This window comes from Cynara cardunculus, assembly GCF_001531365.2.
Source record: "Cynara cardunculus var. scolymus isolate 2C chromosome LG 13, CcrdV1, whole genome shotgun sequence".
Classification (NCBI taxonomy): domain Eukaryota; kingdom Viridiplantae; phylum Streptophyta; class Magnoliopsida; order Asterales; family Asteraceae; genus Cynara; species Cynara cardunculus.
The window spans coordinates 8,606,394-8,613,616 of record NC_037540.1 but is presented as its reverse complement, the minus strand read 5'-3'; positions in this window follow the sequence as shown (position 1 = coordinate 8,613,616).

Here is a 7,223-nt window from a genome sequence, read left to right as displayed (position 1 = left end):
TTTTTCAAAAACAGATTTTTAGTGTTCAATGAAATTAAACCAATGAAATAGAAAATTAATTTTTTGATAAAATAATTAATGTTAAAATGTTTAAAATAAAGAAAAATTGTCGGAGTTAAATGTAACCTTTTTAGATTGTATTTTCGTCTCTTTATTTTGGAGAAAGTACAAAAAACTGTTAGAAATATTATCAGAGTTCTTATATTTGAGATTTTAAGTCCTAATACTGAAAACATCAAACCCACACGACCCACTATATCCCTCTTTGAAGCGTGGTTTAAGAGGGGTATAATATATGTGAGTCTTGTCCTTATTCCCAGATAGTAAAAAGGTTCTTTCCGTATAGAAAACCATGCATTTGGCTAAGACAAACATGAGCCTTGAGTCATGACGTACCACTGCTACAACCATGACGAACCTTTTAGAACACTGCTAAAAACATACTGAGCTACAAAACCACTAGAAAGGAGAAAGTTGCACCTAATGAACAAAAAAAAAATAGATAGGTACAAAATAAATTAAATTACCCGACAAAAAACGACAAACCAACCCCTACTCTATGCTTCCCCACCCGCTATTGATGACGACTTGAGCACCCTTCCTCCTGCTTAGCCTAGCTACATCTTATATTATACACTATGTGTTCCTGTAATTTTGTGTTTCACAAACTCATATCACATGTCATGTTGAAATGTTTCCAAGACTTCCACTATAAATCCTTAATTTTTTGCCCCACAATCCCACATCCTCTTTAGTTTGCCCCCACTCATCATCCCTCAACCATTACAGTTTCTACCCTCCTCACTAGAGCTGTTAAGGGACCGTTTACAAATGCTTACTTGGTAAGCGCTTACCAAGTTACATTAACTTATCGGATGAACATGGAGATGACCATGAATCTTACTCGATAAGAGCGAGACAATGACCTAGAGTCTTACCCGGTAAGTGAGGGCAATGACTCTTACCACGGTCAGCTCTTACCAGGTAATTCGTTGCATAGAATGCCGTTTTTTGTTGACTAAAATCTTACCCAGTAAGTAAATGATAGTATTGAATTTTACCGCTAGATGCTTACATGGGTAAGTGTTTGGTAAATGGCCCCTAAGTGTCTCTTACGAACATGTCAAACCACCACATCCTTAATTTCTTACCACCATTACCGCTTCCACATAACACTGGTATTATATTCATATAATATTCAAATTCTTTTGACAAATTTCATTTCAATTCATATCAACCAAACGCATAGTCAAACATGGTTAAACTTCGTCTCAATTCATTTGACATGTTCCAATTCTGATATATTTTATTATGTGAACCAAATGTCATCTAATATTTTGTGTTTTAAATCGTAGACTCCTTTAAAATAATTTAAGTTTTATAAAAATAGAATAAAAAATAACATAAACAAAATGTGGATTGTTTTGTTATAATTTTGGGCAGTGAGATTTAGAAATACATATATAAAACATCTATATAATAATGAAATATCTTTTACCCTAAAGTTTAAAAATATATAATATTGATTATTTAATGTATTTATCAAATAAAAAATTGTTCAAAAATTTATTAAAGCATTAAATTCATTAAATGTTTTATAAACTTGATTTTAAAATCCTCAGGACAAAATAAAACAACTCCTAAAAGTTGAATATAATATTTTTATTATTATTTTGAAAAACAAAATGTTGGGAATACTCATGCTCATGCTCTTGCCTATCAATATTCCTATATTTATTTAATATAGTAAGGGGTATATGGTTGCTTATTTAAAGTGTATATTGACTTATTCTGATGTGGGATCGGTAATAAGTAGTTTTCAGTGTTTACATGGGGAAAAAATGATGCTTATACTGGTTTGGATCAGTAATAAGGAGTTGTTGATAAGTTACTCTCTTCTAACTTATCATAAACAACTTATCGGCTTTGAAAACCAAATTACTTTTTACCCTTTTCTTTAACCCTGAACTTAGAAACTTCTCATCAGATTCACGCCTCCTTCCTCACGAATCGACCAGTTCATCAAACAGAAAATCGACCTTCTTCCTCTTACAAAAATCAAATCAACCAATTCCTCCTACAGAAATCGAAGATCGACTTCTCCTTCCACCATCAAATCGACCTTCTTCCTCACATAAGCAATCTCCTGCTGTGATTTCTCCTACACATTTGTTTTCCTGCATAAATCAATGTCTTGTTGTGATTTCTTCTCATAATTGCTTGTAATTGTTTTCCCAAGTACTTGACAGTGAAATCGATTGTACTAGGGAAGAACCACCGTGTAAACCTCCGACTATTTTATCTTTTAAGGAATCGGATGGTAGATTAGGAACCCTAATAGATTCGTTCAGTCAATGGGCGTGTGTGAAAGGTGAAAACACAGTTTTACAAGCAAATTTCTCAAAATAACTATTTAGTATGATCACACCATAACTGGATACATTGACGTGTTAAAGTTGCTTGTAAGAATTGTGTCTTCTTGCATAAGCTGGATAGTATGAGTACATATGGAAGAATGTCTTTTTTGATCATTTTACATGTATAAACAAAAAAATTCAGACATTAAAAAACAACTTATCAACTTATTACGTTTTGCTAATCCAAACACTTTTTATAAAATTCTAGTTTGATACCACATAAATTGATAACGCATTTTTATAAAAAAAAAAAAATAAGTTGTTTTAAATAAGCAATCTCAAACATATATGAGTTTGCGTTGTTTTTAAGTGGTTAATTATCGATTTATTCTTTTAAATTATATTAAATATTAAACCCAACATTATGTTTGGATAAATAAACATTTCTGAATCAAATAGGCTAGTGTTTTAACAATTCATTATTATAGAAAAAATAAAACTTCTATTATCTATTTTAAATAAATAAAAAACCAGACCTATAAAGACTCCAACGAGGTCTTATGCATCCATTTCAATTATGTTGTAAATCAAACAGACAGATTCCAATTCATTAGACAGATTAAATTCCATTTATGTCAACCAAATACTTGTTCAAACCTGATAACATTTCATTCCAATTCCTTCCAGATTCCAATTCCTTTGACGAATTTCATTCATTCAGAAATCATTCTGCGAACCAAACGTCCCCTAAAACTTCATTAAAATCAACCAAAAAATCTATCAAGACCAACTAAACACCCGAAAAAGTCTCTCAAAATTAATCAAAAATTCTTTTGAAATCAACCAAAAAACTTTTAGAAAGATTTCTACAACGGTAGAATTGGGCAAAACAAACATCAAGCAGTTTTATAAGAGAATCTTCAACGTATTCTCCAAAATGAAGAGATTTTGGGGATTTTTATTCTAACAGTAATAGATTCCCCAAACTTTCTCCAAAATGGAGAAAGTATAGAGAGATGGTGAAATTCTTCAAATTTGGAAAACCTCTAAAAACAATTACTTATAAAAAAGAAAATATTTTTTTAATTTTTTATACTAATGAGAATTTAAGGGGGTGTTTGATTCGCAAAATATTTTTTGAAATAGTAAAATTTGTTAAAGGAATTGAAATTCGGAAGAAATTGAAATGAAATGTTATCATAAATCAACTAAGTGTTTGGTTAGCAGAAAATGGAATGAAATTTGTCAATTTGATTTACAAAGGAATTGGAATGGAATAATGCAAAAAAAAAAAAAAAAACTCTTTATTTGATATTTTATTAAGTATAAATAATAATAAATTCAAGTAAAAATTATAATAAAATTAACAATATGTCATTAACAGTTGTAATGTTTCCACGTTAGAAAGATCACAAGAATTTGGCATAATATGCGCTGGAGTAGTCTCTAATAGGAGTTTGAGGTAGTGTTATTAACATAAACAAATTAACAGAAGCAAATCGATTTTTGAAGCAGATATATTGCAGAAGCAAATCTATAGCAGAAGCAGAAATTTCGATTTCGAAGTAGAACAATTGAATAGAGACCAATTGAAACTCGTTCATAAAAGAATATTCCATTTTAAGAAAAATCGATTACAGAAGCAGAAAAATAGTTTACGAAAAAACTAAGTAGAAAATCGATTACGAAGCAGGTAAACGCGAAGGAGAATCATACTAGGAGAAATTGTGTTTGAATCCTCAACGAGATGGAGAATTCTAAGCGAGATCGAGAGAAATATGTGAAAATCGTGTTTGAGTTTGTGAAATAGGTAGGTACATATTATATCATACTCTAGGATTTAATGAGGATAATTTTGTCTTTTTAAGAATATTGGGTGGAACGGAATTCAAATCTTTTATCAAGATTATGGAATGATGAAATCCTCATGGTTGATGGAATTCAATTCCATTATATGGATAAACCAAACGTTGCAATGGAATTCAATTTCATTCTATTTTAGCAATTATATCATTAACTATATTATTAAAATATTTAATACATTTAATAATATATAATGTATGTCTCCTAAACTTTTAATTTCAATATATCTTTCGGTAAGAAAGAATAAAATATTATTTCTCTCTTTTATATATGGAGTTTTAGAGATTTCTCTAAGTTTGGAGATTTCTACCATCCCTTTCATGTTTTTTCTATGTTACCATACAAGATAGCGTAGTTGTTGAAGCAAAAAAGTTGCTAAAATCTTACTTATCTCTATTTTTAGCATAACTGTTGAAGATGCTTTTAGAGAAATTTCTAAATTTAGAGATCTTGACACATTTCTCTCTTTTTTTTTTTTTCTATTTTACAATACTATATAGGAACACGAAACTCTTAAATGACTAATATTATGTTTGGCAAACTAGCTTATCAGCTAATTGGTAGCTGATAGGGGTGCTCTTGGGTTGAGTTGATTAGGTTGAAGACATTTGAACAATTAAACTCAATGCTTGTGGTTTGGAAAAATCTTAACCCAACCCAACCCAAACCAAAGGGCAACTCAACCCAACCCAACCCATACGGGTTGGTCGGGTTGATACTTTGGTATATTAAAATATTATTCTAACCTTGAATATGTTATTTCTCTACTCATAATTTCTTTTTCATCATAAACCATTTGATACAACTTATCCATATTTCTTACGTATATCACATTCAGTTAATTTCTCAATTTACATATATATGTTCACCGTTACTGAACATATATATGAATGAGTTATATAGAGATATGAATATATTGAAAATATGTATATATGAAAAACATGCATAATAGTGTAATTGTTTAATGTATATATTAATATAAATTCAACAATCATATTAAATCCATGAAATAAAAGGATATTAGGTTCATCGGGTTGAATTGGGTTCAAATAATATCAACCCAATACATACGGTTTGACAATTTTACAACTCGATTAGACATCGGGTTGAGTTATTTTGCGTTGGGTTGGGTTGGTCGGTTTTTGAGCACCCCTAGTAGCTGATAAGCTAGTTGATGAACTATTATATGCATCCAAACATGTATCTAGAAAAAAGTAGCCTATAAGCTTACTTATTTTTGCCAACAATGCCTAAAGTTTATATTATAAGATAAACAAATGATCGTGTAAGAATAAAAGTTAAGATGAGATACTTATAAAAATATATGGACAATCATTTTTAATTGCACTCCATTCTATGAATTGCATTTATCATGAAAATTGATCTGATTCGTATATTAATCTTGATCTTTAATTAGAATTGATCCAATGATAAAAAAAAATTTTTGCCTTTTTTTCACCGTGATTCAACCATGATCATAAATAGGGGTGCTCAAAAACTCGATCAACCCAACCCAACCCAACGTGAAATAATCCAACCCAAAGCAACCCGATGTCTTATCGAGTTGTAAAATTGTCAAACCGTAGGTATTTGTTTGATATTGGGTTACTATTATTTGAACCCAACCCAACTCATCCCGATGAACCTGATATCCTTCTATTTCTTGAATTTAATATAATTGTTGAATTTCTATTAATATATATATTAGACGATTACACCATCATGTTTGCTTTTCATATACACATATTTTCAATCTATTCACATCTCTATATACTCATTCGTATATATGTTCAATAATTGTGAACATATATATGTAAATTGAGAAAATTAATTGAATATGATATACGTAAGAAATATGGATAAGTTATATCAAATAGTTGATGATGAAAAAGAAATTATGAATAGAAAAATAACATATTCAATGATAAAAGAATATTTTAATGTACTAAAGTATCAACCTGTACGAATTAGATTGCACTTTGGTTTGAGCTGAGTTGAATTAAGATTTTTCAAACCACAAATATTAAATTGAATTATTCAAACATTTTTAACCCGATTAATTCAACTCATAAACCCATGAGCCACTAGAGAAAAAGAAATAGGTGAAGTAATGCAAAAAATAGAATAGGAGTTGAAGTGCACCTCGAGTGATGGGTGTGAGATGCACAGCCACAGACTGAGACTGCGCCACCTCTTTCTCTCTCTATTCACGCCTCCTCACGTGATTGATGATGACACCCTTTCCATACATTTCCCCTCCCCTAAAACGACAACTTCTTAATATTACCTTCATTTTCTTTTTATTTATATTTTTATATATATTTCAATTAAAATGATAATTATATTAAAAACCATAAAATGGTATTTTCACTTTTGATTTAATCTTAATTAAAAATTAATATTAATATAATATACTGATATGTATCAGATCAATTCCTGTAATAAACGTAATTATAGAATGGGATGAAATTAAAAACGATTAAATATTTAAATCTCTTTCTAACATTTTCACCTTAACTACTATTCTTATACGATAGAGTTGTAAGTGTAATTCTAAAAGGTTAGGTCCTTGGTTCAATCCTAGGCACTGCTCATTTGCTAATGGGATGCATGCATTGATTTACCTCAGCCATGATGATCGTGTGACCATATGATAGGACGCCTTAGCGAGTGGTTGTTTCTACACTTCTTAAATAATCTAGGTAGAACGATAAAGACTTTTACATAAAGGCTTATCTCTAAATTGGTGGTAGTTCCCTCATTTGCTTTGTATTCTCGTACGAGTATTAAGGACCACCTACATGCTTGTAAAGACAACTTCATGAAAACATGCCACATAATCAAACACAATTTTTCTATTCTTTCATTACAGTGACAATAAAAATTAAATCAGACTTGCAGAATAAAACAACCCGTTGGTAATTCAGCAATCCCTAACACATATATTGTACTATTGGGAGATTGAGAACATGAGCATCGTACTTATTAGATTTTATGAGCCTT